Source organism: Peromyscus maniculatus, chromosome 11, assembly GCF_049852395.1.
Source record: "Peromyscus maniculatus bairdii isolate BWxNUB_F1_BW_parent chromosome 11, HU_Pman_BW_mat_3.1, whole genome shotgun sequence".
NCBI lineage: Eukaryota > Metazoa > Chordata > Mammalia > Rodentia > Cricetidae > Peromyscus > Peromyscus maniculatus.
In genome coordinates, this window is record NC_134862.1 from 93,812,128 (window position 1) to 93,829,225 (window position 17,098).

The following is a 17,098-nucleotide window of genomic DNA, read 5'->3' on the forward strand; positions in this document are numbered from 1 at the left end:
ACACAAAGGTCCACCAATAATCTCAGCATTCAGGAGGTCGAGGTCGAGCACCATTAGTTCTGGGTTAGCCTGAGTTACATAGAGGGATGCTCTCTCAACACAAACAAACAAACAAACAAACAAACAAAAACAAACATTGACATTGTATTTTCCTCCAGTAATTATGGCACCTTCATTCACTGCAGTCCCCTCTGACCCCCTTCAATGCAGGTCATAGTGTTAGGTGTTTGGAGAAAGGGAGGAGCTGAGTTTTGAGTGGGAACGTGGAAAGTAGGTCAGTAGGCCAGAGTTGATTGCATGTAGGCTCCCTCTGCCCTTGGAGAGGGGTGGCCTGACAAGTAGGGAGTTTGTGTCGTGGTCAGCAGAACAATTCAGGTGTTAGCCGTTGAGGAGGATGAAACCTGTGTTGTCACAACCTCAACTGGAGAATCGAACCGCTAACTCTCTGGATCTGCTTGTTTAAAATGGCGTTTAAAGTGACACCAGCTCATGGCACTCTGTCTGACTCCTGGGCATGAGGCTGGGTCCTCACCTTTGCTAGCAGTGTCCAGTGGTGTCAGTATGTTGAACAAGGCTCAACTCTGTGGGGAGGAGGGGTGGTGTGGGGGAGGGCATTCAGTAGAGGGGGGGCGGAAATAATGACCTCTCACTGGGACTCCCAATATCTACAGTTTCTTCCACTCCAGGTCTTGGGAAAGTTAGAAGATCTTCAGGTCCAGCGCTTGACCCCGGCATCCTCACAAATGTCTTGTACACATTGAAATGTTCATTCATTTGTGCTGTAAGACATACAAATAGAAGGCTGGTGAAGAAGTGATAAGAAAGAAGATTCATCAAGTAGAGATCTGGCCACATTATGGACACCCACGACGAGATATCAAAGGAAGGTTGGGGACATGTTTGTGTCTTCTGCAGACACATTGTGGAAACCATCTGGATGGTTAGCTCCCTGTAAAGCAAAGATGTATGGTGCTGGATATTCCAGCCAACGTCTTAGATTATCCTTTAAACACGGCCTTCGTATGTTTACTGTGATTCATACAACCAATGCATGTCCCCAAGGCTGTGTCCAAGACACATGCCGTAATCAAATCATACGTTATATGTACCTGGGTTCTGCTACTTGAAGAACTTCTTAAACACTTTATCTGTCAAACACACACATAGGTATGCATGCATTGTGTACATGTACAATGCATTTATCTTGGCTTAAACTGGCTGCAGCTGGGGCTTGCTCACAACATTTATTAAAACTCTTCTATCCTCTCCAGTGACCTAATGGCTAAAAGCCACTGCCCTAAATATCTGCCTAATTTTCAGACAGGAAGACACCAGTTCCTTGTCAGCCGCCCCACATATACAATGAGCTACTTGTCAATAGGATTTCTGACATGTACAACGTCTGGCGAAAGTGGTTTATTTTTAACCGTCTGAGAGGGAGGAGGAGAAGAACTCTCTGGCCTCTCCCCGGATGTCTGTGTGGGATATTGTTGGTCTGTTTTGAAGGACTCAGTGAGTGGGTGAAATAGGGCGGGGAGGTAGACTGTTCCAGGCAAAGGGTTACTGGGAGGGGGAAGGGGAGGGGGAGGGGGAGGGGGAGGGGGAGGGAGACTTTGCTAGACTCAGCTGGGAGAAGCCCAGATCAAAGAGCTGCTTTGCTGAAGCTGACACTGTGAGACCTTTCTGAAGTTCTCAGATCAACCAAACAAAAAGAGCCTGTTGCTTTAATTACCCACCTCATCACGCCAGATTCCCATTTTGCTTGGTCAGCGGGATTCTTACCCACATATGTGGAGGTCCCACCCCAATTTGCATGCAAGAGCCATCTGCTTACTTTGCATCTGGAGCAGGCTCACTGAGACCGACCTTGTCTGAACATTTTTCTGGTCATCTTGAACTTAACTAGTCCTTTAACTGTTACTACCTCAAGGCTCTTTCTCTCTCCAGAGACTGACTGTTCTGGGATACCATGTCCTGGGGCACTGATTAGCGCCGTGCAGTGTTAATCAGCGGGAGATATAAATGCTGCCAGAGCAGAGATGGGGTCCTTTCAGGAACGTGTCCAGAAGACAGAGCCACCTTAAGCCTGCTAAAGAGACAGGAGGAATAATTGCCCCTTTCATGAGATAATGTTCTTTTCCTTACCTGACCCCCCCAAGCCTCCCACCCCACTCCCACGGCAACTGCCTGGAGCTGCCGCCGCCATGCAGCTCTGTAAGTCTACCCACATCTCTAAATTACTGAGAAAGCTCTCCTCATCGCGCCACGTAGCCGCCTGTCTCCCAGGTGTCTCACCTCCCTGCTGGTGCCTTTACTCAAATGACCTGGCCTTCTTCCTCCCTTAGCTCCTTCTCCTCTGCCCAGGCAGCTGCCAGGATTTACAGTTTGCCTGCTTTGGAGTTTTACTTTTAAATGCTAATAAAATTGTCTTGGAGCTTCCTTCAAAGTCTCTCCTTAAATTCTTTGTTGATGAGACCAAGAACTCCAACAAGGGACCCCTATTTCTTTGGTAACATGAGGTTACCACGAACTCCAAATCTTCTGGTAACAATAGTTGTACAACTGGAGACTATTTAATCAACCCTGGAGCAAGCTAATGCCAAATCTAAGGCTACATGAATGTGACTCACAAACTTGCATCCTGTTCAGTGTGATGACTGAACTTGTCTGTGGGTTTGACTCTTTACAACATTGACTGGATGCTGGGTGCCATGCTGACATTTCTCTGTCTGACGTAGCTAATCCTCAAAGGCAGGACTGCCTCTTCCTTCACAAACCACATGCTCTTGGAGAATTCTGAGAACCCATGAGGAGAATGAGGAGACTGTGGGAAGAGCCAATGGAGGGGAAGCGATTTGGAAGGGGCTGTATTTTAATTTTTCTAATATGGTTTGCAAAGTTTCATTTGAAATCATAGCTCTTGAGACTATGGACAAGAAGGGGCTGGAAGGTAGCTCCATCAGTAAATGCTCCATGGGTGTCATCCATGTCTGCATCTGGGCCAGGTGTTTCCAGGTTCTTGGCCTTTTATTCAAGGAGTCGAAAATAACAGTTCACAGATTTGCAAAAGAAGCAAGATGAACTTCATTTGGAGGAAAACAATAAGATTGCAGAAGGATTCACTCAAGATTGACAGGAGGCACTTGAGTGAAGACAGGCAAGGGCCCCAGACTGAAGAAAGTAAAGGCTTGTTATTGAAGGTTATTTATTACTTGGGTGGTTCTCTATTTTGATACATTAGGTCATATATTTATTCTTCCTATTACACATGACCCTCTCATAGTATATTTGATCTTAATCATATGCATGCCCAATTATGCATAGATGATAATAATAAAGTAAATAGGGGATTATCTCTAGACGATCCCTTGAAGGACCTGGTTTATCTTACATGTACCTAATATCAATTCAGGCTAGATGGACCTTTCTAGTCTTCTTGCCTAGATATACTGAGAATACACTTGAATAGAAACAGTCTAACCTTGATTGTTACTAAGGGTAGAAAAATCTCTACTACTGTTCAGAGATAGGGGTCCATATAGCCTGAAGCAGGTTCTAGAGGAGTCTTGAGATTTCAAGGTGCATCATTTGGAGAGGAGTGCTGTGCACATAGCACATGCAAGCAAAATATAAGGGAAAGAACTAGGTTGCCAAATGAATCATTAGAAGAGGAAGATACAAATAAGCAAAAAGAAGTAGGGTCTCAGGGTACTAGCTTTCTCTTATGTTTGCCTCATGAACATCTGAGAACCACATGAGAAGGAAAAGCCAGTCCTGGTAGCATGTGCTTATAATCCAAGTTCTGGGGAGGTCATGTCCCTGGGAGTCACTGGCCAGTCCCAGAGGATCTTCTAATTGGTGAGTGCTGTGGGATAGTCCTTCTGTGCACTGTGAATATGTGTTGCTCTCATTGGTTGAAAATAAAGCTGTTTGGCCAATGTCGAGACAGGATAAGATGAGGCTATACAATCAAACTGAGGTTGAGATGAAGAAGGGCAGAGTCGAGGCAGCCTCAAGCAGCTGCCCAGGAAGCAGGATGTTAAGGACAGGTAAGCCACGGGCCATGTGTTGATGTATAGATTAATAGTAATTGATTAATTTAAATATAAGAGCTAGTTATTAATAAGCCTGAGCCATCAGCCAAGCATCTACAATTAATATAAGCCTCTGAGTGAATATTTGGAAGTGGCTGTGGGATGGGGTGGACAGAGAAACTCGATGACAGGTGAGTTTCAAGGGCAGCTCCTAAAGAATGACACATGAGGTTGTCCTCTAGCTTCCATATGCACTTGCACACTTGTGCATGCTTACCTGAACACACAGATATACACAAAGACAGACAGACACACAGACACAGACACACACACACACACACACACACACACACAGAGGCAGTATGTGAAGAGTATAAAGAGCAGTGGGAGGGGACTCCATGCACAAAGAGGGACAAATGTAACAAATTTCTTGCTAAAGTAATTATCACATTTCCATCCAAATGTCTATTCATTTCACCATCGATATTTAGGCAAATGTGTCCTGGGGAGAACTCCAGACTCAAATCCATGCCTACAGAAGATAGAGTCAGATCTTTTAAAGGTGTCATATGATTCATCCCATACAAGTCATAACAATGGCTGCCATTATCACTTAGAAAGGGCCAGGTCTTGTGGTGTGCACTTTGGCAAACATCTCCTTGTTCCATTCATCTTCAAAACAGTCCTACCAGATCTGTGTTTTTATGTCCATTTCCATGATGAGATAACTGAAAGATAATATAATAGATCTGATTTGTTTTGGTCGGCTCTGCTTTCCTTCCTCAGAGAATCAACCTTTCTCCTAGTCTGTAAGTCTCAGCTCTGTCTACAGTCCACAGATAAAGTACACATCCTAGACAGGCCAGTCAGAAGCGCTACTCTGAAAACTTGCGTTCTGAGTGGAGATTGCAGCCCAGAACTCAAATGCCATCAGGAGCTGGGTTGTCTGAGCGAAGTGTCCTCAAGACGCAGGATGCTGAGCATCCTGCCAAGATCTCTGGAGTGGGCCAAGCTCCAGCTCTTCTTCTCATTCTCTGAACAGCACTGTTGTCCTTATAAAAATACCCCCTCCCTGGTAGAGTTTGTGTTGGCAAGAGCGAGTTTGTACTCCTTGCAGCTCCAGTGAGTCCAGTCATGCTTAGAGCTCAGAGGGGGAGGGGGAGGACTTTAACTCAGGACCACATGATTTTGAAATCCCACCAGTAACCATGACTTGTACATGGCGATTCATTTGTCCCCCTTGCATTAGTTTGGGGGCTTTCATGATCTTGTAGTAATAGATTTTGTCATGTTTTGCTCTGCCGCTGAAGTCTTTGGCTAACTTCTGACCAGTGCAGCATATCCAAATTAGGGTTGTTCTGCTTTGTTTGTGAGGCTGGAGAAGGAACCCAAGTCCTTGACCATGGTAGCAGTCGCTTCACCACTGGGTTATAACCTCCGACTTGCTTTCTGCTGTTTGTTTCTGATAGCACATTAATATTACACACTCTCTGATTCCGGGCAAGTTACGTCAGGAGTCTAGGTGTCTGCCACCTTCTGCACCTGTGGCATAAGGGCAGAAAAACATCGTCAGGCTGGAGACTGTCTTCCAAAGAGGAAGGCTGCCAGGGACAGGCAGGGCCTGCTTTTGCTGAGCATGGGTGATGGATGAGTGAGGATAGACTTGTGGAGACAGCAAAACTGCTCAAAAGCTAAGCAACAATGGTCCAGAACCATGCACCTCAAGACAGTAGATCCAAGAGCCCCAGAGGACTTAGAGCTTGCAAGTGTTCATACTCTAGCATAGAACCCTTTAAACAAGCACCTTCAACAAGGTACTTTTGTAAATGACAAACACTGAACCATCCTTATGTTACAAATTACATTCTAAAAAAACAGTAACATGTAGGATACAATGAAAAGCATAAACATTTTACAATGTTTTACTTTGTGTCTGTATGATTATTTTGTGCCTCTCCTAGGGGTTACCCTGCCTATTTTTGGACACCATTAAATTAGGGGCTGGGAGAAAGAGATTCCTGCACTGACTCAGGCTAAGTTCCCTTTGGACCATGATTTTTTGCCAAAGGACTTTTGAAGGCCTTCCTCTATTCCTAAAGTTAGTGTATAGAAATAGTTTTCATAATACTAATTGTCCATTTATATATTCTCCCCATTGGATTGTGACCTTCTTTTGAGTAGGAGAGACAAGGTCTTACTGTGTAGCTCATACTGGCCTTGAACTCACTATGAGGCCTTGGTGTTCCTCTATTCCCTGTTAGAATCTTAAATGTCCCCAACAGACTCAGGTTTTGAACACTGAAAGGCTGTGGAGCCTTGAAGATGAAGAGCCTGTAGGGTGTAGGACCCTCCTGGCAGGAGAAAAGATGTTACTAGGGGTGAGTCTTAGAAGCCCCGGGGTTCTAGCCCCTGCTCTGTCTGCTTCCTGGTAAGCATGGTGTGAACAGACCCCTGTCACTGCAGACAGAGCCCTTTCCCCATGATGGGGACTGAGACCCTTTAAAGCCACGAATCAAAAGCAGCCTTCGCTCCCTTAAGCTGTGTTCTGCCACATGTTCGGTCACAATACTTCAGAAGTTCATTGCTAACACTGCCTCAGTCTCCAGGGCGCTTAAAGACATGCCACCACACCTGGCACTGAACTGTGACAATCCTGAGGTCAAGGATTACATCCCATCCCATTTATCTTTACATGTCCCATGTATGGCTCCAATAAGTCATCACTCAATTTAATAGAGCCCCGCTTCCTATAGAACCTTCCTTTCCGGGGGGCCAGGCCAGGCTCCATTCTTCCTATTGGTCAGGCTGGGTCTCCACTGGAACAGTAAGTATAACCAAGGCCTTGGGAGCAGCTATTGAGAGTCCCAGGCCTGACAGTTTTGCTCTTAGTCCAGCCTTATTGATCAACAGCAACTTATCAATACATTTTAAGCACAAACAAATGAAAAGAGTTGAATATCAAGCAATCAGCTTTAGGTTAGAGGAAATCTATTAAACAGCAATGGCTTAGAAGCTGCTTCCACCATTGGGGCAGTCTCTGTGGGCACCATGGGCAAGGTTTGCAGTATGCATTTGTGCAGTCTGCAGGGTGGGATGTTTTCCCCATAGCTCTTACAAACCTGAGCTGCGATGCAGCAGGATCCCACCGTGGCAAATCCACATTTCCCACGCCTGGAGTTCTCAGGTCTTGAGGCACTTAAACTCTGCAATGAAGATCTTTAATTATGCTCAGGTCAGGAAATAGCACATGTGTTTCTGGGTCTCTCTAATCCCCCGACTGTATATTATCAGGGCCGACAGAGGCGAGGGTTGCTGCTCACATTTTTGTGAGATTATGCAATTTTGTCTTCCCTGAAGTCCCATGAGAAGCCTGGGAACATTTACAATTTGAACCTCTTTCCTTTCCTGAGAAGGAAGTAGAATTCCATTCTTTTGCCTGGCTATTCCCCCACCCCCACCCCTCAGCCCCATAAGAAAGAGTCCTGTAGAGGACTAATTCAGAGAACTCACAGAATAAGGACATCTGGGAGGGAAACGTTGATAGGATTCCCAGGGCCAGAGAGATGTGATCTGTACAGTTTCATGGACTGTGCCCCCTCACACATTTTCAAATGATGAAATAAAGGCTGGAGACCACACCCCCTCTCTGGTGACAGACAGGAAGAAACGCAGCAGGAAGGGGAGACAAAGTAACTGGAGAGATTGCAGAACTGAAAAATGTATTGTGATTCCCAAATGAATAGGATATTTCTTCTATGATGGGGCTACTTCTCTGGAAGGGCAGTGTCAGGACTAAGTCCAGAATTCTCTCTCAGGGAGGTAGAGATCTCAGACAGACCAACCTCAAGGGTGTATTCAAGTCCTCTCTCCCTGTGCATAAATGCTGCCTCAGCTGTTTGTGGCGGGCACTTTCAGATGCAAATGCAAACTTGGTCCCTCCATGCTAATCTGGTTGCTATTCTTCACTCCCGGGTCCAGGAGAGGCTTGGCTGGAACAGCAGAGAACTGCCCTGCAACAGGGCGGTATCATATCACAGCGCGGCTGCACTTTAAAAGAAAATAACTGAAAAAAGCAAAAAGAAAAAAGTCTTGATAGCATGTCCCGCTCCGAAGGGGCCGATCAGTTACGGACTTTCTTTGGCCTCCACGCTATTCATGAGAAAACCATCCAAATGGAACACGACCCCGCACCCCAGCCTGAAGTTCCCTGAGGAATTAACTGTGCAAAAAAGCAAGAGGGGGGTTTTCCAGGGCTGGTTCCCCCTTTTGTAAATCTGTGGACAAAAATACGACTGTCACGTTTGTGCCAGTGGGCATGTCGCTCGCTTTGGCCCAGAAGCCGCTTGTGCTTGTGGCCCCCGGGCTCGGGAGAGAACACATGGGCGCTGGTTGTGTTTTCCAGTTCCCTTGCTTCGCCTCTGACCGCGCACGGATTTGCCACATGAGATTGAGTGGTCTTCAGGGCTGTCAGCACAACAACATCCCTCCTTTGTGAAGGGGTGGCGGACATACAAAGAGGGCAGCCTATTTTATCTGCTCGTGCTCGGCTGCCAACTTTTTAAACGACCATTTAAACATTTTCCCACAGAATGTATGCTAATTGAAAAAAATGTATATGACAGACAAGCTAAGTAAGAGAGGGGGTCTCCCCTAAATCCCCCCACCACTCCAGGTCATCACGGTGCAGGTGCAGACGTTGTTGGAGACTCTCTTATTTACCTTTTTTCTAGGTATGAATTTTATTTTTTAGTTAAAGAAGGAGCTGTGTGTGTGCACGCGTGCCTTGCTCGTCAACGAAGCTGACTTCCCGTGTGTGTCTTCCTTACCACTCTCCGCCTTGTTTCGACTCCCCTGACCCCGCACCCCACCCCATGTGGAGTTACTGAGGCACTACCTCCACGCCTGGATTTTTATATGGGTGCTGGACATCTGAATTCTCTCCTCACACTTCCTCAGCAAGCACTTCTCCCACTGAACCATCTCTTTATCCAGATATATATATATATATATATATATATATATATATATATATATATATATATATATATATTATATAAAACTAAATCAAATTTTCTGCATATTTCTCATGTCAGATATTTTCCTGAAAATTCATTTATAAATATTTCTTTTTATTTTATGAGTAATCCCCCATTCTGAGGACATTTGAAATAGTTCTCCATTAGAAAAAGCTTCTTTAAAAAAAAAAAAAACTTTGGGCTGGAGAGATGGCTCAGAGGTTAAGAGCACTGACTGCACTGACTGCTCTTCCAGAGGTCCTGAGTTCAATTCCCAGCACCCACATGGTGACTCACAACCATCTGTAATGAGATCTGGTGCCCTCTTCTGACCTGTAGTCATACATGCTGCATACATAATAAATAAGTGAATCTTAAAAAAAAAAAAAAAAAAATTCAGTGTTTTGAATGCTATGTTAATTTACTTGTGGTAGAATTGCTATTCCAAAGGTCAACACAATTCTATGTCTTTGATTGCGCTGCAGCTATGTTTAAAATGTGTCTTTCCCTCTTTTGAGTTTGCATTTACTGATAATACAGGGAGGATTTCAGCCCCCACCCTCTTTTGTAAGATTTCTCGTTTGTGAATTTTATTATCCAGAATAATAACAGACAGCATGTGAAGAACTGGACATTTTTCATATCGATGTCTTGGAACTCTTTACATATTGTAGAAGGCAGGTCTCCCCAGTTTGCTATTAGACTTTTGATCATGTTTTTGCACAAGGCATATAAGATAAGTTTTCTTGGAGCTGGAGAGATGGCTTAGCCATTTAGAGCACTTGTTCTTACAGAAGATCAGGGTTCAATTAACCAGCATTCTTATAGCAGCTCACAATTGTCCATAACTCTAGTTCTAGGTGACCCATTGCCTTCCCCTATATCCTTGGGCACCAGGCCCTTACTTAGTGCATAGACATACATGCAAGCAAAACACTCATATAAATAAATATATATGAAATTAAGAGCAATACGATTTCTTTTCTATGTTATTTTTGTTTTTTTTTCTTTCTTTGTCTTGTTTCTTTGTTTTTCAAGACAGCCCTAGCTGTCATAAAACTCACTCTGTAGACCAAGATGGCCTTGAACTTGGAGATATGCTTGCCCCTGCCTCCCAAGTGCTGAGATTAAAGACAGATGCCATATCTCCTGGCAAGTTTTTTTATATTAACCAAAAAATAAAATACAAAGAAACAGTAAGTTCAATGAACTGTAGTGACCTAATTATCACATTTGGAGAGCACCAAGACATGTAGAAATTTTAATTATTAATACATTTTGAGTCATTTTGGCATGTATTTTCATTTATGGTTTTATCTTGTTATTCTTGGGATTATCTTTCTTACTCTATTATGACTTGAATTTTCTTTAGTTCCCTTTTATTAGCATGTGTCTTAGTTAGGGTTTCTATTGTTGCATCAAAACACCATGACCAAAAAGCAAGTTGGGGAGGAAAGGGTTTATTCAGCTTACACTTCCACATTGCTGTTCACCTCTGAAAGAAGTCAGGACAGGAACTCAAACAGGGTAGGATCCTGGAGGCAGGAGCTGATGCAGAGGCTATGGAAGGGTGCTGCTTCCTGGCTTGCTTCCCCTGGCTTGCTCAGCCTGCTTTCTTAAAGAACCCAGGACCACCAGCCCAGGGATGGCACCACCCACCATGGACTAGGCCCTCCCGCACCAGTCACTAATTGAGAAAATGCCTTACAGCTGGACCTCATGGAGGCATTTCCTCAACTAAGACTCCTTCCTCTCTGATGACTATAGTTTGTGTCAAGTTGACACACAAAACCAGCCAGTACAACTGACCCCTTATCAACTTGACACACAAATACACCACTATCAAGCCACAACCCTTCCTTTCTTATTCATCCTTAAGATCTCACATTAAAATCATAAATAATTTTAAAAGCCCCACAGTCTTTACCAATTCAAACGTATTAAAATTTCAGTCTCTTTAAAATATCCAATCTCTTTTAAAAGTTCAAGTCTTTCATCTGTGAGCTCTTCTAAAAATCAAAATTAAATTAAATACCTTCTTCAAGAGAAAAGAACCAGAACACCCGCACAATCTAAACCAAGCAATACAAAGAACTCAATGTCCAATTATCTTGGATCCACTCACGATCTTCTGGACTCCTCCAAAGGGCTTGGGTCGCTTCTCCAGCTCTGCCCTCTGCAGCACACACAGCTTGTCTTCTAGGCTCCAGCTGGCTACACTCCACTGCTGCTGCTGTTCTTGGTGGTCATCCCATGGCACTGGCATCTCCAAAATGCTGCAGTCCCTTGCTACAACTGGGCTGCACTTTGACCAATAGCCTCTCAAGGTTCTCTTCACGGTGCCAAGCCCCAACTTCTTTTCATAACTCCTTCAGTCTTGGACCTTCAAATGCTACTGAGGCTGTATCTTCACCAATGGTCTCTTCTGGCCTCTCACAATACCAAGCCTCAGCTGCTCTCCATGACCCCTTCATGCTTTCAAAATAGTACCACCTGGGTGACTCTTAACACATTACCAAGTCCTGCTGCCAACAGGAGGTACAACCATGGTCACCTCTGGAACACAGCTTCTCTGTGCTCTCAGAAACACTTCCCAGAAGATTTCACCTCAACAGGGCTGGTCTTGTCTTAATCACCACTGATTTCTTAGCTCCAGCTGACCAGCATCAATTGTCTCAGTAATGTAAAGGTTTTACTTTAGTAGTTCTGGTAGCTTGTTAATCACAGCTGATTCTTCAGCCCAGCTAGTCAGAACCACAGGATTTTAATTCAAAGTAACAAAAAGCCCTGATAGAGTCTTTAAACTTCCCTCTGAGAATTCACAAGCTAGGCCTCCCTCTTCTACACTGCTCTCAACATTTGTTTGTTTGTATCAAGACAGGGTTTCTCAGTGTAGTTTTGGTGCCTGTCCTGGATCTCACTCTGTAGACCAGGCTGGCCTCGAACTCAGAGATCTGCCTGGCTCTGCCTCCTGAGTGCTGGGATTAAAGGCGTAAGCCATCGACATCCAGCACTCTCAACATTCTTATCTTTCAGGATCCCACAAAATATCCCACAGAGCTCTTAACATTCAATGGCTTTTCTAGCCCAAAGTTCCAAAGTCCTTCCACAATCCTCCCAAAAACATGGTCAGGTCTGTCACAGCAATACCCCACTACAATAGTATCAGTTTGTTTTAGTTAGGGTTTCTATTGTTGTGTCAAAACACCATGACCAAAAGGCAATTTGGGGAGGAGAGGTCTTATTTGATTTACACTTCCAGATCATATTCCATCACTGGAAGAAGTCAGGACAGGAACTCAAACAAGGTTGGAACCCAGAGGTGGGAGCTGATGCAAAGGCCATGGAGGGGTGCTGCTTACTGGTTTCCCTGGCTTGTTCAGCCTGCTTTCTTATAGAACCCAGAACCACCAGCCCAGAGGTGGCGCTACCCACCACAGGCTGGACCCTCTCCCATTGATCACTAATTGAGAAAATGTCTAACAGCTATATCTCATGGCGGCATTTCCTCAACTGAGGCTCCTTCCTCTCTGATGACTCTCTAGCTTGTGTCAAATTCACCCACAAGACCAGCCAGTATGGTGTGTAAATCTTCATTTCATCTGCAATAGTTCTAGCCTATGCTATAATGTAAGGGTATAACTTGGTGTCTTTTACAATTCTCTTTGTTTTGCTTAATTTATTTTTTATTAAAAAATACAGATATCTAGGGTCTCATTTGGTTGTTTGAGATTTAATAGAAGAGACAAAAACTCCACAGACAGGCAGTCAACACAGCACAGGGTCTGAGTAGAAACTGGGCCCACATGTAGCACGGATCTTAGACGTTCTTATTAATAAAAACAAGCCTGGAGCCAGGTACTGGGGTCAACGCTGGAAGATCAGAGAAGCAGAACAAGCCACAGCCACCTCACCTCGCCAATTCCTCAGCTGATCCTGTTTCCTCACACTGGATGCCTCTCAGCTGAACTGCTGCTCAAAAGCCTAAAAGCTTAACCAGTCTAGTTCCTGGTTTTCACGCCTTATATACCTTTCTGTTATCACTTCTTGGGATTAAAGGCATGTGTTACCATGCCTGGCTGTTTCCAGCGTAGCTTTGAACTCACAGAGATCGGCATGGATCTCTGCCTCCCAAGTGATAGGATTAAAGGCGTGTGTGCCACCATTTTTCTGGCCTCTATGTCTATCTAGTGGCTGTTCTATTCTCTGACCCCAGACAAGTTTATTAGGATGCACACTATATTGGGGGACACACTATATCACCACACCCACGTGGTAGAGTAAGTATCCCTTTTTAGACATTTTAGAGGAAGGGGGAGGTTCTATACCATGTGATTGACAGGCACTCTATGGCCTGTGCCTCAGTCAGGCTGTCTGTGATTCCTGGTGGCCAGCTGTGGAGAGAGGGAGTCTGTTAGCGTAGGGTCTCTGTGTAGAACAACTATGAATATAGCAAGAACGCAAATCTAGAAAAGCAAGTTTAAGGGAAGAACTTTACCACACGCTTGTCCACGGCTAACAGAAGGGGTCCAGCAGTGTCGGGGGAGATGATTGGACGGCCATCGATGCCATGGAGTGAGCAGGCCTTTCACACTCATTTCCAGCCCTCTGCCCTTCCCTGTCCCCACCCACCACATGGTAGTGCCACTCCCTGGGAGGTGAAAACACCATCCGTGAGGAGAGGGCAGTAAGCTGTAAGCTGTAATTGCGTGTGTGTGAGTGGAAATGCAGAACTTGATGTCCAGGACTTCCTGGGCCTGGGCTTGGAGGCTGAGACACCGGGGAGTGTGGAGTCCAAAGGATAGCTGGTATATGGAAACCTATGAGTGGCTTTAACATCTCATAGCTCTGCCTCACGTCTCCATGGCTTGAGTTCTATAGAGTAAGGATTTATTTTAGATTTTCTGTTCTACCCTCTGTGGTCTTGCCCATGCACCTTTTAGAATAAAACCTAGCTTCTGAGAAGTAGAGTGGACTGGGAACTCTAGCAAACGAAACTCTTGCTGTCTCCAACCCACTCTCTTCAAGATGTTTCTCTGCATCAAGCCATCAGATTGGATCCTGAGGACATGCCCAGTATTCTCTCACCTACATCACTGCTGGGTGCTTGACTGTTTAATTGCGGGTTCTAGCCCATCTTGTTTGTGCCGTGAGTGTGTGTATGTATGAATGTATGTGTGTCTCTGTGTCTGCAAGTGTGTGTGTGTGTGTGTGTGTATGTGTGTGTGTGTTCATTCATCTTGCTCAAACAGAACTCTATGGTCCTACACTCTTGGCTTCCCTTGGACTTTGGTGCTTACACACTGCAACCCACTCTTGACTTGCCAAGCCACATTCAGACTGGGTACTAGGCCTCCTGTAAAATGAAGCCTCGTCCTTCTTGTCCAGCCAGCCTTCCGGAAGCCAAGACTGGAAGTAACCAGAGTTCTTAGGTTCATGCCTTGAGCTCCAGCAGCCCCAGCAAGCTAGGAAGAAGTGATGCTAAAAGGCCAAGAAGGGAGACTTGTCCAAGGTGACCACACCAGAAGAGGAACAGATGAAAATGTCCAGTGACCCTCCCCCTCACTCCAGGTCAGCCTCCAGGGTACTGACATGAGCTTTGGGTTTATACAGAGGAAGGATGGAAACAAGGGGCAACAGGCATGCATGGGTTAAGTGGCCATGGTCTCACTGTGGTCTGGCTAATCATTGTCCCGGTTCTGGCTGCACGAGGAGGTCAGAAGAAATCCTTATTGCTGTCACCTGTCATCACTTGGGCTCAACTAGGTTGCCACAAGAGGCTCACCTCTGCCCTGGGTTTCAACCTCACCCTGCCGATAACCACCTTTCTCTGGCGTTGCTCTGTCTGGCCAGGTTTTGCTCTTCCAGGACCCAAAGTGATTGAGCTGGGGGACAAGGCTATGGTCAGCGACTTGCTTCAGTGCCTCAGGCAAAATGAAGGGGACAGACACAGCGAAGGCAGAGACGTTCTCATTTTGCCTTTAGCTACCTGATGGGTCAGAGTGAGGAGCCCATGATTCTCAGCAGAAACCGTTTCCACACCCTTGCTTCATGAGTGTAACTATCTGTCTGTCTTTCTTTGCCACAGGCCTGTTAGCAAGGACCTGTTTCCAAGTCTGTTCAACTTTGAGTTTATTTTCATCTCAGCCGAAATTGACAATAGTTTTTCTATAGTACTTAATAAAGATCTGTTTCCCCTCAACTTTTCAGTGCTTTTTAGTTTCGAGCATGTTCTTAATTTCTCACTGGAGTGAAGTTTTCACTGTGACTGCTCTTAGAATTTTGTCAGATAATCGTAACATCCCTGTCATCTTCCATCACATCTATTGACTGCCTTTTTTCAGTGAACAACCTCTTAGCTCTTAGTACAGTGAGGTTTTTTTTTTTTCTTTTATCGAAATAGGACATTTCAGGTGTTAGGCTGAAAGGCTGGTCTTGCTCTCCTATGACCTCTTCTGATCCACTTCAAGGGGGACTTGGGAAATCACCCTGTTGCTTTCAGATGGGGGTAGAGTCCAGGCTCTACCTTCTATGCTGGTGGTACACCTATCTACTTCCTGGTAGGGACTGGAGTCCCAGGCCTCCCAGGGTTCCCTTTGTACCTCTGCTAGAAGGCCTGGAGCACCTCCTGACTGCTTCCTTTGTGGCCTCCATTGGGCAGGAACAAAAGTCCACTGTGCCCACTGAGCTTCTTCAGCACCACCCAAGAAGAAGTTCCAGTAACCCCTCTACCTTAGGGGTTGGGGGCACAGTACCTCAGGATAGCCTATCCAGTGAGAATGTAGCCTTCTTCTGGGTGGAGGTGGGCAGACCCCAGATTTTCTGTAGCCTTAGCTGGAATGGGTATTTCCTATTTGAAAGTCTTACTAAGCCGACCTCCCTGGTCCTTCAGGAAGGTATTAGGCCTTTGTTGGGGCCTTATTCACCTATTTATTCATTTTTGCTTATACCTGGTTCAGTTCTGAGTCTGAGATCTACAACACGAACTTTAAACACAGGGAGTTGTGACTATGTTGTTCCTCCAGTCCTGACCTCCTCATCCAGCCTGCCTCCCTCCACTGTTCAGAGTTATCTCATGACTATAGAACCCAAGGCTTTGGAGTTGATGCAGTAGAAGAACACCAGAAAGCATACTTAGTTCATCCTTCCTGTTCCTCTCTTCAATATTAAAGGCAGATCTAAAATAGATGATTATTTAAAATACAAACTCATATACATGTGTATGAGTTCATATGTCTATCTAATAATATAAACTATATATGTTTATTTATTTAATTCTTACCATGGGACCACCAAGCCTATGCTATTCTCCTGTAGGTTTTTTTTCTTTTACTCAACATGTAAATAAATCCAAACAGTTTATGTTTAGAAAAATTCTCATTGATTCATTGGTGGTGTGTTGCTGGATTCTAACCTTTCCCTCAGGGGATGGGGTGAGAAGGTGCAGACACCAGAAGTCAGTTGAAGGCAAACAACAAATTCATTTATTTAATAATGGAGAAGGCCTTATATACCTCCTCCCAGCACCCAGTCTGTGTTGCAATCTAGTGGCATTGCTTGGTTGTCCCTCATTGGCTAGGCACAGTCAGGAACTCTGATAGCACCTGTTGCTAGGCCTGTAGGCAGACTCCAGGTTGGCTCATAAGAAAGTACATTATGTCCATGCCTTGGCAACTGGTTTGAGCCAATTTCCTCCACCCTATGGAGCTGTCCTACTACAGTGATGAGTAGCAATTTCTTTCAGGTTGCAGCCTTCCCTCCATGAAGGGGAGAGGAGGCTCATGATACTCAGAAGTAAACAACTCACAAGTCTTAGGAAGTTCCAGAAACTTACAAGATACACAGAGCACCTCCTCAAGGTATGAAAGCGTTAACAATTGCTGAGAGGAAGCAAGGAGGCCAGGATGCCTGGAGGAGATTATCCGACTCATAGAACTGCCTGCAAGTCGTGCAGAGAGCTCAGGTATTCATCTTTCATGGCATGTCACGCATGCTGGAGTGAGCTTGTCAGTGACATAGCTGCCTTTGAGTTGTCCCTGCTCTGTTGCA

General features: G+C 45.1%; 1 long non-coding RNA gene across 1 annotated transcript; it reads right to left on the bottom strand.

The window, feature by feature from the left end:
- Positions 1-4,484: 4,484 nt before the first annotated feature.
- LOC121821188 (uncharacterized) lies at positions 4,485-7,888 on the bottom strand. Its single transcript, XR_006061887.2, has 3 exons — positions 7,545-7,888; positions 7,154-7,237; positions 4,485-5,576 (listed from the first exon to the last, which is right to left on the bottom strand). It is a non-coding gene; the product is annotated as an uncharacterized LOC121821188 (long non-coding RNA).
- Positions 7,889-17,098: the final 9,210 nt, after the last annotated feature.